At 35.4% G+C, this 15760-nt stretch overlaps 1 long non-coding RNA gene across 7 annotated transcripts; it reads left to right on the top strand.

The window, feature by feature from the left end:
* LOC108328788 (uncharacterized) lies at positions 1-14939 on the top strand. 7 transcript variants are annotated; one of them, XR_008248851.1, is made up of 7 exons: positions 1-2862; positions 2968-5226; positions 5622-12905; positions 13025-13200; positions 13430-13546; positions 13625-13681; positions 14737-14939. It is a non-coding gene; the product is annotated as an uncharacterized LOC108328788 (long non-coding RNA). The 7 variants fall into 7 exon arrangements; XR_008248850.1 differs by having other exon boundaries at positions 2968-5243; XR_008248852.1 differs by having other exon boundaries at positions 2968-11537; positions 12095-12905.
* Positions 14940-15760: the final 821 nt, after the last annotated feature.

The following is a 15760-nucleotide window of genomic DNA, read 5'->3' as shown; positions in this document are numbered from 1 at the left end:
CATTTGTCACGGTCCATCCACTACCAAATAAAAAAAGAATCTTTTATTCTCTTCAGAAATGGGAGACACCAGAATAGAAAAAAGAAGGGACCACTTCTTCAAGGAAGCAAACGGACTTAGTTAAGAAAGTATAGGGGATTCATTGAATGGAGGCCACTGGAAAACTAAAGCACACAGCATAGTGAAGATATGAAACTACAGCTGATTTTATTAGCTGAAAAGAAACACAAGCATCCTCCATATGGTCCAGCAGCTGGTCCAGCAGTTGGAGGCAGCAGCTCCCACGTCTACACATCCAAGTGTCACGGTTGGAAGCAAAGGATGCTGGTGGAAGAAAAGCACACGGACACCAACAAAAATGGAGGGGCCCTCACCCTATTTTCTCACGGCCAAGTAAACTATTTTCTCACGGCCAAGAATGCAAGGAAAAGATGCTCACTCAAAGACAAGGAAGCCTCACGGGAGGAGCTTCAGAATCGGGCTATAAAGAAGCAAGCAGCAGAGAAGGAACAAGGGGGGAGAAGTCCAGCAGAGAGTGCTGGACCGAGGGCTGGACAGGGAGCTGGGATAAGGTTTTCAGAGTTTTGGAGTGTGGAGACCGTGAGCTCGAGGAGAAGTTGGAGAAAGAAAGAAAGCTGTCACTAGAATGGAGGAGGATGTAGCGTGAACTCTTGCTGGTTTTGTACATCTTTTTATTAAAGCTTTGATTCATATGTTGTTATATTCATCTTTGCATTTTATAAACTGTAAATTGGATTCTCTGTTTGTGCAAGTTGTTACTGTAATTTGATGAGCCTTGTAATTTTGTTTTGGAAGTGTTTCATTTCTTGTATTTATGCTGAAAAGTTCACGGTTGTTCATGTTTCTCTCATTTTAGTTTCCTTTGATGCACTTTTGGTTGAATGTTTTTGTTGATTATGTATGAATCTTCACGGCTGTTTAAAGATAGATAATGAAGTATTGTTTCAAGCTTGTATTTTAATTTTGTTAGAAGTAAAAAAAGAAGCAAAGTAAATGGTGAATTAATGAGATGTCCACGGTTCTTTCTATTTTTAGTATCTCTTTGGTTTTGATTTAACTGGAAAGAAAAGGGTGCCTTGTGTAATAGCTGGAATGTTAAATTGTTGAAGATGAAGAAGTGAATTAGGTGAAACTAGGTGTGTGTACGTCCATGAACTTCTTTTCCTTGTAGAAATCGAACATCTTTCTTCTAATAAAATTCCATTAGGATTTAATCCAACCTCTTTTTGCATTATGTTTTTATCTTTAATTGAGTTGTTTTAGAAGAAGTGCCGCTGGAATGATGTGTTTGTTAGGAATAAAATTAAAATTGCTTTTCATCAAAGAAGAAGATAAGAAGTGTTAATTAAGGGTTAGGAGTACGTAAGAGTGAAAGCATGTTTATTTTGTAAAATAATTTGGTATGGATGTTGTAAGGCACGGTGTTGGATAAAGAAATCTGATTTCATTTTCATTTTCAATCAAACCCATGGAAGCTCAACATGTCCCCATGGAAGCTCAACATGTCACTGTATATAGAGAAGTTTAGAAGCAATTGCAATTTCAAATTTAATTTCTTTTAGAAGATACTCTACGCTTTTTTTACCTTCACTGTTCAAGAATTTTATTTCAATTATTGAATCCTTCGTGTATTTCATTTTCAATTAAGTGCTTTTATTGTCTATTTTCTGTTACAGCGTTTTAATTTCAAGCAATGATGAATTTTACGTTTTCTGATTTTATTGTCTTTTACCGTTTAGTTTTTACGGTCTTTAAAATTTACTTCAACAATTTTTTTAATTTTGTTTTGTTTAAATTCCAGTTTTAATTTATTTTTCACACAAAATAAAAAAATCACAAACAAACCCCCATTACGTGTTAAATCTGAGACCGAACCACAAATATTGGTCCTTGTGAGACGACCTAGGAGTCACTTCCTAGTTATACTGCATTTATTCATGCACATCAAATTTGACGGGTCGCGACGCCCGTATCATGTATGAATAAGGTCCTGTCCGTTAAGTTGACAACAATAGCGTTAAGTTCATGCTGATGTGGCCGTACTTTTTCTCTTCTCTATTTTGCTGTCCAGCTTTTTCTATCTCTTTTTCAGCTTTTTCTTTGATGATTTGTTGAACTTGTTCTTTCTTTGTGGACCTTTATTCATATATTTTTCATAACATAGGGACCCAATGTCTTCATTTTTAAAACCAGATACTAAACAAAAATTCACCTCTTAACATGGGGACGACGTCAACATTCACTACAAGAAATATATTTATTACCGAAGGAATAATACCGACGGCCTTATGACCTTCGGTAAATGTCGTTTACCGAAGGATTTATCGACGGTCATTTGAATGGTTAATTACCGAAGGCTTTTACCCTTCGGTAACGGGGACAGTGACAGTACCGAAGGAATACGCCATTCTCCCATTCCCACATTTTAGTGAAATTAGAATTAGGGATTTCGCTCTCCCATTCTCGGAAAATCAGTCTCTGTGAAACCATCTCTCCCCAGAAACCTCTCTCGACCCTAATCTCCCTCTCTCGACCCTAATCTCCCTTTCTCGGTCAATGGTGGCCATTTTTTCGCACTTCCCCCTAGCCTTTACGTCATTCTCCCTTTTGTGATTTGATCCACTCCTCAATCGTGGTGTGCTTATTCGTCTATCGTGGAAGGAAATTGACCCTAAGGAAGTTGGTTGGTGAGGTGAGGGTTTACATTGTCGTTGGAAGGGGTTTCGTGACGGTGGTGAGGCAGCTTGAGGAGGGTGCTATGGCGGCCTGAGTAGGGTTTGGCTATCGCGACGCCGCCAATCGAAGGGGTGCGTGACGAAACCGTTGTTGCTGCGTGAGGAGGTATGTTCAAACTGTGTTGACACATTTTCGTTTTGAATATCATTGCATTGCATTGAAGTTGTTGTTGAGTGGTAATGTATATTCTGGTTTTGTGGTTTCGATTAGGGGCTGAGGCACAGTTGTTGAAGGGCTGCAGTTGAAGTGAAGTGTCCAAGATTTCATCATTTCCAGGTACATCATTTATGTTTAAGGACATGTCTTTATTGTATGAACTGTTGCCACTGTATTTGGTTGAGTGTGATGTTGTTGTCCTAAGTGCACAATAGATTTGAGCTCGTAAACGTGTGCATATATCAACACTTGTGCCCCCAACTCTTTATTAGAATCCCTTTCCCTTTCACCATCTCTTGAAACCCATCTTTCAACAACCACTTCTCCAATTGCTCTGTTCCATATGCACATCTAATTACCAAAATGAATGCCCTTTTCATTCATTCCAATCCTCACACTAATTGTATTAATTGGTCAGGATCTGGATGGTTTAGGCTGCCAAGGACATAAGTCCTACACACCATAGCTTATGCCTTGTAACCCTTTCATACTCTTTAACATACTGGAAAATTAGAGTATGCTCTGCTGGGTTATAATGATTGGTTGGGTCTAAAGTGAACTTAAAGGTTTAATTAGGTTATGGGAGCTTGTAGACTAGAATTGTAATACTGCAACACTTACTGTGTGGTGTTTTGTTCTTCATGAGGCTAGAATGGTCAATTAGAGTGCAATTAGATGGTTTTTTGATGTTTTGCAAATTGCCTTGATTGTCCAATACCACTTTCGTTTGATCTTGAATGGTCCATTATGATCCTACCACATAAAAATAGCTGTTGTGTTTGATCTCAAATAGGTAGAACAACATTTGAAACTATTGTTTTAAATCTGGTTTGGCATATAGATCATTGTTGAATATCTTATAGTAATCTTCTAGTGTCTTGTTGATGTTGTTGCACCCGCAGATACTGACTGTGTTCTTCACCTTTTTCCCCAAAAGTTTGAAGATATCAGTAATTACAATTGACCCTGAGATTCAAGAAGTGGGTATATATATGTTACAATAAGTAGTGAATCCAAGGAGAAGATATATAGGAGAAATAATAAACTATTGATAACAAAAACAAGCTCCATCGTAAGGAGAAAGCCCAATGGTTTTCTCAGAGGATAGTGTAGTGAGGGGATGTCATGAGATAGTAGAGTCTAAGTTGGTGAGCACCAGACTCATATCTCATAAGGACAAGGACATAGGTCAACTCCTGCTACCTATGTGAGGACCTTGTTGGTGGACAATGGCTAAGTATGTTTATAAGTAGTCATAGAGCTTGAAGGCCTACCCTGGTCTTGGGGAACTTGTGGGACCTAAGTCCTCTAACTTTTTTTCTAAGTAAACAACCTTTTTCATTCTGTTTATCGTTTTTTAGGATGACCATAATTAATGTTTAAGGTCAAATATTCAATACTTGAAAACCTGTTATATAAGATTATTGTTGTCAAGCTTTTTTTATTTGGTGTCTGTTTTCTTGCTTCCCATTAATTGGTGCTGCCAGGTCATTGATATTTTGTTCTAAAAAGTGATCATGTTGCTGGAAACAGATTTTTTTTATATATATAATCCAGTACACGTTGTTGTCCAGTGAATTGGTGCTATTTATGGTGTTGTGAAGACCTTTTTGACTTATTTTGTTTTGGAGCACACTGCTGATTTGGTGCAACTTAGATGTTTATAATGTATGCTATTTTTTTGGGTGCATTAAAGTGGGTTTAGGAAGGGTTCAAGTTGCATGGTTTAGTGCATATATAATGGATATATTGTCCTAAAAAATCATCCATGTTAGGGTGCTTAGTGCAGTAACTTTCTGGTCAAAAAAATTGTATGTTTTAAAATGTGAATGGGTGTAGTAAATCAAAGTGTTGCCCTAGATATTTGAGTTGGTGTATTGCGGTGCATTTTGTTGGGTTATATAATTTTATTAGGCCATTGAAATCTTGATTTCTATCTCATTCAACACGAAAAAAAAAGCAATAAAAACTGTTGTTGTTTTGTTTTTTTTATGAACGTGAATTCATGGTTTTTGTTCTTTGGGTGCATTGCTTTTTTTTTTTGTGAATTTTTGGATGCCTGCCTCTGAAAAATGTGATGCTAGAAAATCCAGTTTTGGTGTTTTGTTATTTTCTGGAAACATGGTTTGAAACCTAATGTTATTGGATGTTGCTGGAGTTTCTTTTCGGTCCAGTATGTGTAAAAATTATGGTGCTATGCTTGCTGTTTTTGTGTGTTTTATGGCAAAATTTTGGTGCATTAAAGTGATGTTTATTGTCTCCAATAGGCACAACTTGGTCCTATATCCCTTCCTTTTGCTAAAGAGAACAACGGTAATTGCTAGATGCTGGTAATTCCCAATTACAGTATAAAATTGTGGGAGATTTAAATATCGTTCAGGGGCATTTACCGAAGGCTTTAGCCCTTCAGTAATAACTGAGGGCTTTTGTCCTTCGGTAATTACCGAAGGCTTTTGCCCCTCGGTAATTACCGAAGGCTTTTGGCCCTCGGTAATTACCGAAGGGCTAAAGCCCTCGGTAAATGTTAGCGACAAGGGATTTACCGAGGGCTCTTTGGCCGTCGATAAGCCTTCGGTAATTACCTTTTACCGACGGCTTTGGGCTGTTTCCGAGGGCTTCTGGCCTTCGGTAATGCCCTTCTTTTTTGTAGTGATTTAAGCCTACATTTAACTTGTATTGGAGATAATTCAACACACTTTGTTTTGCAGTGTTATATACTTGCTTGCATAACCTAATAAGAAGTGAGATATTGCAAGGTTTTCACCCAAGTTCTATGCAGCTACGTGACTTTACCTCTTTATGATTTAGTCACACAGGAAAGATACATGAACATTTGATGTAAGATAAATATCCATGTACTCTGTTAGAAATAAGGAGGCTTGTTTCTCAACACCAAGAAGGGGGAGGGGGTGAATTAGTGTTTTATAAAAACTTATAGTTTTCAAATCTTTTTGAGAAATTAGAATCATCTTTAAACTTTCTTGTGTTGTAAGTAAATGTGCATGCAAAGAAAGTAAAGAGATAAGGAAAGAAAATCAAACTCAGATATTTATCTTGGTTCGGCCTCTATGCCTACATCCAATCACTTTCCCAATCAACTTTATATTGGAGAGTATTTATCTATAATGATCAGAGTATTACAGCCAAGGTTTTACAAAGTTCTCTCAAATGTAAACACCTTTTCAACTCTCAATCAAATATAAAAACAAAATACACTTGCACACACAGAACCACTTGTCCCTGTTGCAGAAACCCTTTGAGAATCTCCTCTCAAATTCAAAGAGCTCGTCACTCTTCTTCCTGACGCGCACGTCCAGGAAAACAACAAATCAAAGATTGCAAAAAACTTCTTCTGATCAAACTAGATACACTTGCAGTAGTGCTAATGTGATCAACCAATGTAGTCCACGAAAATGCTTCTAAAAAATGTCTCAAGATTCCTCAAATTCTTCACGTTCTTGATTCTTTGAGCATATGTGCAACATGTAAAACTTTCTAAGATATAAACAGTAAGATATGAAATTGTTAGAATGATCAAAAGTCTTAGATTTACAAACAATGCGTCAATTTATAGTTATTGTCATATTAGACGCAAAGTAATCGATTACATTAGTAATGTAATCGGTTACATAAAGCAGATGTAACAATATTACAACTAACTCAGCCCTTAATTGAATGCTCAATTAATCTAATCGATTTGCATTTAATGTTAGTGAAACATATTTAAAAATATGAACGTTAAAGTAGTTATGACTAGCATGAAATCAGTTTTCAAAATATAACAGACTTAATTGAATACACAACATATGTAATCGATTAAGCTTAACACTTAAACAAATTTTGAAAACTTTTCTTCTTAAAAACACATCACAGTACATTTGAAAAATATATATGCAAACAAACGAGTTTTAATCGATTTAACAACTAATGTAATCGATTCAAACTAATTGTTTTCCCACAGTTCCAAACATAAGTTGTCTGATGACCTTAATTGATTACTACAACATTATAATCGATTATGTCATGCATATATGCTTTTTGTGCTTGTGGTTTTCATTACACAAACACATGCATTGTGCATACACAGATATAATCAAATCATAATCACAATAGTACACATAACCAACACAATATGTTCAACATATGCATTTATCACAGTACGTGCACATACATTAGTGCATAATTGACCTTTAACGTCACCCCGTAGACGTCGAACCATAAAATAACCAATGTAAATTATTGATCGGTGGCATTTTCATAAATAAGTGGGCATATAGACGTCGGTTAGGAGGGATGTCGACGTCTATAATATTATAGACGTCGGCCCCCCTTGTAACAGACATCTATATGGCTGACTGGGTAGGTGAAAAGTCATTTTTTTCCGCCATATAGACGTTTGATCCCTCCATGTCCGACGTTTATATGCCCCCGCGAATATTAATTTTTAAATCAGAAAGACGTCATATTAGTGAGGGCCCCAACGTCTAGTTCAGAATAGAGGTCGGGTACTGGAGGCACCGACGTCTTGATTCCTGTTAAATCAGAAATCGCGAACTCGCGATTACGCACACTTCATCGTCTTCCTCCTCGCCTTTTCTCTTCGCGGCATTGTATTTCCAGGTGCATTTTATCTCTTTTGAACTAGTTAAACTTATTTTTACTCTGATTAAATTAGTCTTTGATGGATTATCTTCCATTTGAACCCATTAAATTGAGTTTTCATTGTATTTTGATGCAGTTTTTCTCGTGTCTTTGAGTAGCGTAGTAGCACATTCTCCCTTTGCTAGTTTCCTCGTAAGAAAGCTTGCGTCTTTTGGATCTCTTAAAGCAAGCTTTTCTTATGAGGAAGCTAGCAAAGGAAGAAGGTGCTACTACGCTACCCAAAGACACGAGCTACAGTAGACGTTGGTTAATGCCATGTCTGATGTCTTTTATAGACGTCGGTTATGGTGTAATCCGACGTCTTTTATAGACGTTGGACTCCATAGAATCTGACGTCCCATTAACATCACCCTAAAGACGTCGGATCGGGATCTGACGTTAAAAGCCCAAAATAGCAGACGTCTAAAACCCTTTCTGCACTAGTGATAACACAATAAGCATGTACATATATCACATATGTTTAACACAACACACAAACACTTTTCTGTTGTGACATGACAACATTCATGCGTTGTTGCTATTAATATGTTGTCATCATAAAAAACAACATAACAGGGATTGGGTTTAGCTATCACATTACTCCCCTATCAACAATCTCCCCCTTTTTTGATGATGCACAACCATGATTAACAAAATAACTATGATGTACAGTACACAATAAAAAATTGCTTCACACAGTTTCAAACACATACATATAAATACATATATGTCATACACATTCAACTATCTCAGTCAATGTTCAATTATTTCTCCCCCTTTGGGCATGAGCAAAAAACGAATTATAGCATAATGTAATTGAAACACAGAGATATTGATTCTCACATAGATGCATCAATGATGGACAAATTTATGAACACCGAAATACAGTGTCACAAACTTGTTTTACAATCGGCAAGTATGACTGAATCGTTTCAAGTAATAAACTTGGTAAGACCAAGTATCGTTCTCCCAAAGGACTCACGGCCTAGTTTAGTTATGTGATTCGTTGATTAGCTAAGACTTAAGAACAAAATAATTGGATTTTACTATGCAAAAGACGAAAATAAACATGTATGCATGAGGTTGATCAATGGCTAAAACAAAATACAAACACTTTCAATGGAATATATTGATGAGTATGTTGTTGGGGTTTATCAATTTCATCTTATTCCACTCTCATATATTTTAGGAATTCAACATTCAAGTCATCATTGTTAATGCCACTCTCTAAATTACCTTTCAAGAAGGCTTCTCCCTAATTACGAGTTCATACGATTCCTAGCATCCCTAATAATTATTTTATTTAGCGCAGGAGCTTAAGGCAACCAATATACTATTGGGAGAAATTCCCTAGATCTAGACTTCCCCGTACATTTCCGTATCGACAAAACCAATAATCATGCATTGAATGAGTTAAACAAAGCAAGCATTGAGCAAAGAAGAAAAACCCTAACTAATGATGAAAGAAAGCATAGGTCTTAAATATAAGATGTAAAAACAAATTTCATATATGAGAGTTTCATAAGACTATATTGATTCCCCAACAACAATACAAGGTTTAGTTCACCATATTCATGGTGAAACTAGATGAACAATAATGAAATAAGGAAAGATAAAACCCTAGAAAGGTGAAGAGGTAGCCTGAGCATCCAAGATCCTCCTTCAAAGGGGTGGAAGAGAGAGTATTTGCTTCGTCACAGCCAAAGATACAAACCCTAGGAAAACCTAAAGCTTATATACTATTCGTAAATTACAGAAAATTAGGCCCAAGCCCATAATAGTGCCGCTTAGCGGTAAAGTACCGCTCAGCAGTAAGTGCGCGAGCTCGGTTCTTCCCCTCAGCGGCCATTTTGCCCCTCAGCGGACCTCCCGTGAACTCCTGAGTGCCGCTCAGCGGTAAACTACCGCTGAGCGATAGTTGCGGCTTCTCCTTTTGCACTTTTTGATGTCTTTTCTGATTCCATCTCTCTCCTTCTTCACTCATTTCACCAAATTCACCTTAAAACCTGCACAAAAACACTGAAATCAAGCATAAACCTGTCCAGCTCTGTTATTTCTGAAAATATGAATAAAAACATGATTTCAAGCTAGTTTCTAAGTATAAAGGTTGCTTTTAGTATCAATTTTAAGCATGAAAATAACAGTTTTTCAACTGTTATCACAACCTCAAACTTAGATCTTTGCTTGTCCTCAAGCAAACAAGATGTAACTCAATCTTCAACCAATTCATATGATGGTTCACTCATTCAAAAATCTCCTTTTCAAGATAAGTAAAGACTTCAATCAAACTTATGATCAAGATTTCAATCAAGATGTGCACATGCTTTAGTGTTCACAAAGTCAGTCAATATCCAACAAATGTTATTTTTCATGAATAATCAATCAATTAAGCATGGATGTTCATGTGCTCATGGAATACTTCCTCACCAGGTAAAGTGTTTCACTCACACTCAAGTGTATAAGAGGTAATCACTCATTCACTCCACTATCACAATGTCACATGAATTAACTTTGCCTTTCATTTAACCACAATCAAAAACATTAACAAGCATGCATCATCACAAGGACTTTTCAATGGCTTATAATGTGGCTGGGCTAACAAGAAAATTGGTTTTTCTGGATCACAAAATCCTTGAGTTAAGAGAATCATAACAACACAATTATTCTTATTTTTCCCAACTTGCCTTTGCATTTGCATTGAGCTTTGCTTTTTCTTTTCTTTTCTTTTCTTTTCTTTTTCTTTTCTTTTTCTTTAAGCTCAATGCTTTTCCTTTTTATTCTTCATGGTTTCCCAACAACCCCAAACTTGAACATTTAACAATACCACACATGATTTTCTACTTAACTCAAGGTAAAGTTTTTCAACAAGGGTTTTCAATTTATGTTCAAGGCTAAGGGTTCAAAGGATAGAACACAAGGTGTTTTCTTTTAGTGGGCTAATTTTATGAATTTGGCCAATAAAAAGGGTTTCAACAAACGGCCTTGATCATATGATGCAAAACAAGCAATTGATTCAATCATAGAAAACCTGGGCAAAATCATTCATGCTTCCAAAGTAATAGTATTCAATCATAACAAAAACTCTGGAGCTCAAAACCTCACATATAAGCTCATTCACATTTGACATGCACATCATGCTTAATATCACAATCACAACCATAATATCCTGCATTTGTTCACAAAGCTTGTGAATCACCTGTATAAGCATTTTATGTGCACATCTATCTCAACCACTACAAGAAAAATGATTATTATCTACCGATAATTATATACGGATTTTAATCCGTATATAACATGAGTATTATATACGGATATTATATACAGATCTTAAAAATAAAATTATATACGGATATTATATACGGATTTTATATACAGATATATCCGTATATAAAATCCGTATATATTTTTTGCGCTTGGTGACAGAAGAGTTTCCTAAGGATAATAACCGTATGTAAGTACAGAAGCAAGTGTTACCCACCGATAGTACATACGGATCTGAAAATTAATTTTATTTCGAAAAGATTGAAATTATATTTCATTCGAACCTTGTTTGGTGGAACACTCGCTTGAGGTGTGTTCTCTCGAATCTCTCTCGATCCCTAGCTCTGCATTCTCCACAAATTGTCCCAAATGTCTCTACAACCCTAAGCTTAAGTCTCCATTCTATACCCACTGATTCTCTCAAATGTCTCTGCAACCCTAACTTCAATTCTTCACGCTCCATGCACTCTCCACTCTCCACTCTCCACTCTCCACGCATTGATTCTCTCAAATCTCTCTCGAACCCTAACTTCAACCATTCACTCTCGATGCATTGAAACTCTCATCTCTCGAACGCACTGAAACACTCAAGCTGTGTTCGTGAGAAAAACCTTTTCCCTAAATCTCCTTGTGCCTCGTTGAGGAATCTCGTTCAGCACCTTCGTTTCACCTCTATGGTTCAGTGGCGGTCTTCGTTAGGATGATGCTAAGACCTTCATCTGGTAAGTAATCCTTTCTTCCTTAATTTTCGTAGTAATCTCTAATGCTAGTATTGCGTAAAATCGAAAAAGGGTCAACCCTAATCTGTGTTTAATTCATTCAGGTTACCCGCAATAATTCGTTAATAAGCATGAAAAGATTTTAGAATTAGGGATTTACTAGTTTTTCTCTATTACCGAGTAATATGATAAGCAATACTTTGCTTTTTTTTTGGATGTTATGGGTTTGATTTTGAATTTCTTAATTTGACATCTGAGTGGGTTCAGCTTAGTTGTGTTAGATTGTAGAGATTTGATTTTGGTGAGGAGGGTTTTTCCTTTTTCAAATCAATGCATTTTTTTTCATTTACTTTCAATTGTTTGGATGCGAAAAAAATTATGAATTATGGGGAGCTTTGGGGAAGTTAGCGCTTGTGTTATGTTGTGGAGGTAAAGGTAGTGGATAATAGCAGTGATAAAAACTGGTTCAGAGGTTCAGTGGATATGAATATTGTTGATTGATGAAAAGAAATAACACAATTTTTCTGGATATTGGAAGTGATACATTTATTCTTTGCAAGCTGGAAGCACTTCAACCAGGAAAAAGGGGAGCTGTCGTGGGATTAGTGGAAGAGAAGCATTTCATTCTCCTTTCTTAGATGGATGGTGACACCGCAGAAGGTTTTTAGTTTTCTTGTCTATGTTGAAACCGAGGAGAATTTTGAAGAACACATGGTCTTGTTCTTGTTTTTGTCTTTATGTTTGAACCAGATTTTTATTTTTATATTAGTGTTATTTTGCTGTGAAGAAGTGTGCATGTTGGTAGCTTTTGTCATTTTCATTTGGTGATTAGATTGTTGCTCACGGTGATTTGTGGTTTCTTTTAGAAAAAGCTGATTTATTTGAGTTGAAAGAACTTGCACAAGGTGTCAAATTATTTTCTTTCTTTGATGAAAGAAGAGAGCACGGTCATTGAAAGTAAGTGGGGTCACGGCTTAAGTTGGTGCAGCTGCCATGTGGAGAAGAATTCATCCACTTTAGAAAGCAAAAGTGGAAGGGTGGTTGGTGATTTAAGTGAAGAAAAGAGAAGTGGCTTACATGATGCATATTTCTTTTATTTCTGAGTTGGTGCAGCATGGAGAGAAGAGAAGCACACTTTCATTTGTTTAGAATACTTTCAAATTTTTTATTCCAGCTTAGGAGTAGTTTTAGTTTATTTTATTTGCTGCCAATTATTTTGATTCCTTAAGTGTTCACGTTTTTTTTGCAATTGAGAAAAAAAAAGAAGGGGTGCTAGAATGAGGAGGGCTATTGCGTTTGCCTTTAGGGAAAGTTTTCTTGGCTTCTGCTCAAGAGCAATGATCTATTGCTCTGTAGGAAAACCAATAAAAGGTTTTGTGCATTTCCAACTTTTAGGATTCACTTTGGTGTTTATTTTAACTTGTTCCTTTAGTAGTTTGATCTTATTTGAGCATAGGATGATTGCCAAGTAATATGAATTATTTATGCAGCACTCTCCCATGCCACACCCTACACAACAGTATTTGAGATTGAGGTTCCTCAATGCTCCTGCCGTTATTCTCTCCTTGGCAATGCAAGGAGTGTTTCGAGGATTTAATCACATCTTACCACTTGGGAGCATTTCTTTTCCTTTAGGCACAGCCTGCAGGAACTTAGAGGTGGAGAGGTGAGACTATAGTATTATATCCACTCATCATTGAAATTAAGATAGTCTGTAGAAGTCATAATTCCTAGTTTCAGATGTTAGTTCTTATAATCAGTTTTTCCAAGATTTTCTTTAGTTTCACCTGTTTTATCTTACTTACACTCATTTTGTAAATCACGGTTCCTGACAAGTAGTGGTGTATGGTTTATGTATCTAAAGCGTCAGAGTAATATATATTTTTTCTTTCCAGACTCCAGGCAATGACATGTTATACTATGGGGATTCATCTTACAATCAAGAACTTGTTTCTTTGTCTAAGCTCGTTCTTGAGAACCTGCTTAGTGCTGTTCAATAGGAACCTTCCCAGGTATCATCATTTTATCTAAATTTGTTGTTTGATTAATTTAACCAATTATAAATATTGGTTTATTGTGCTAAAATATAGGCTGCTCGAGGAATTATGGCACTTGAAGCTTGCAATTGCATTGCATCATCTTTTATGGTAAGCTGTTCTTTAGTTGTTTGAACTTTCTTCTCATTATCATTGACGTGGGAAAAAGGAGGATTCAAATTTCAATTTATAAATTCTTGAAAAACATTACAAAACTATTTCCGGTTTAGGAATACTACCCAGTCCAATGGGTATCTAAATCAAAATGAAGTTAACCCATTAACTGGGTTTGTAGCGTGTCTATATGTTTTGCGGATCTAAATCATGCCCAGAGTCTACCACAGCCTTCTGATAACGGTTTCTTTCTTGATTAATGGCAGCTAAACAGTGAATTATCACCTGTTTTGCCTTACACTGATAGAAACTGCCAAGTCATGTTTGAGTGCCAAAGACAAATACCTTCAGTCAACCATTCAACTCTTAAACAAACAATGCCCAACTCTCTAGGGACAATGGTATCCACTTCTGTATGATTTGCGCTCTTGCCCTTCTCTCCCTTTTCATTATTTTTCTTTCTTTTGAAGGAGATGATTGTCATTTCGTTTTTATAGGAATCAAATATATTGTTTCTAAATTTGGAGAACCAAATAAAAACAGGCTCCATATTAAATTTTACATGTTTTCAATTGTCTCTATTATATACTTTTCCTAACTGAATATTTAACTAATTTTTTGTTAGCTAATGCATCTAACAAAATTATTAACGATTGAGTTCTTGTCATTGATTCTCCAATTTGTTCCATAAGTGCCTTTAACTCAGAATTATCCAGTTAGTGATCCCGATCCCCATTTGAAAGCATACTGTTCTGGTTGTATTCTCGATGCACTAAACAAAAATATGTAAGAAACATTCAAGGTAAAGATCGAGTAAATAATCCAATAATGTATCAGACTTTTTCGTCAAGAGAATTCAGAGTTTCTTTGGTTCTATCAGATAAATTTGTATTTATTATATGATTTGATATTGAAATTCTTATCATAGTTCTCACCTGAGAATGAAAGGATGAATATGGAATGGACTTTCTTTTATATTGTCATGCAACATTGTATTTGCATTTTATTAGAACTAACTATAATTATGCCTTTTCTTATCCCTTTGTTTTCAGATTGCTATCAAACTTGAAAAAGGTCTTCCACCCAATAATTATATGTGCAACATTTGCAGAGCTATCAGCAATTGCTTTGAAGTTTCTAGTTTAAGTTAATATTCAACTCTATGTTATACAAGGACCTGTTTGTTTTAGATTTAAATTATTGTAAAAGTTGAATTTGAGTGTTATGAGATATTAATATTAAGTAGTTGTATTTATTTCTTTGAACTCTCTTTATAGAGTGTTCAAATAAAATTTTCATGTTTTAATTATTTGATTTTCAACACAATTATATATTATAAATTCTTAACATTTATAATCTGGTAGTAATTATTTATAATTTTATGAGAAGTTTTAATGTGTAAAAATTTTAATATTAATTATATAACTATTAGAAAAAATAAATCTAATTAAATATGTTGTAAACAATAGATACATAAGTACATACTGTATGTAAATTACATACACATTTATCCGTATATAATATCCGTATATAATTTATATACGGATTTATCCGTATATAATATCCATATGTAATTTACGTACGAATTTATCCGTATATAATATCCGTATGTAATTTACATACGGATTTTTCCGTATATAACTTAGCTACGCCTTTTTTATATACGGATTTTTGTCCGTATATAATTCGTATGTAAAATTATTTTATATACGGATTTTTGATGTTATATACGGATTTTAGCGGTATGTAATAGTGATTTTTCTTGTAGTGAACATCAATCAATCAATAATCATCATCAAGCATTACTTATCACACAATCACAGTTAATAGCAAACCATCATAACAAACCAGGTTTCCAAAAGAGTACATCAACCTTAATCTAAAACAAAAATAAATAAGTAAATAAGTTCAAAAACACTTAAACCAATAAAAGCATAAGTTCATGATAGCATTCATTAGTAAATGCTATCTCAGCTCCTCATCAATCTGAGCTGTCCTCTGTATCTTCCTCTTCTTCCTCATCTTCATCATCTTCAATTACATCATCATCATCAGCTTCATCTTCTTCCATCTCCC

This window comes from Vigna angularis, chromosome 5 (assembly GCF_016808095.1).
Source record: "Vigna angularis cultivar LongXiaoDou No.4 chromosome 5, ASM1680809v1, whole genome shotgun sequence".
Taxonomy (NCBI): Eukaryota; Viridiplantae; Streptophyta; class Magnoliopsida; order Fabales; family Fabaceae; genus Vigna; species Vigna angularis.
This window is presented reverse-complemented; position numbering and strand designations above follow the sequence as displayed.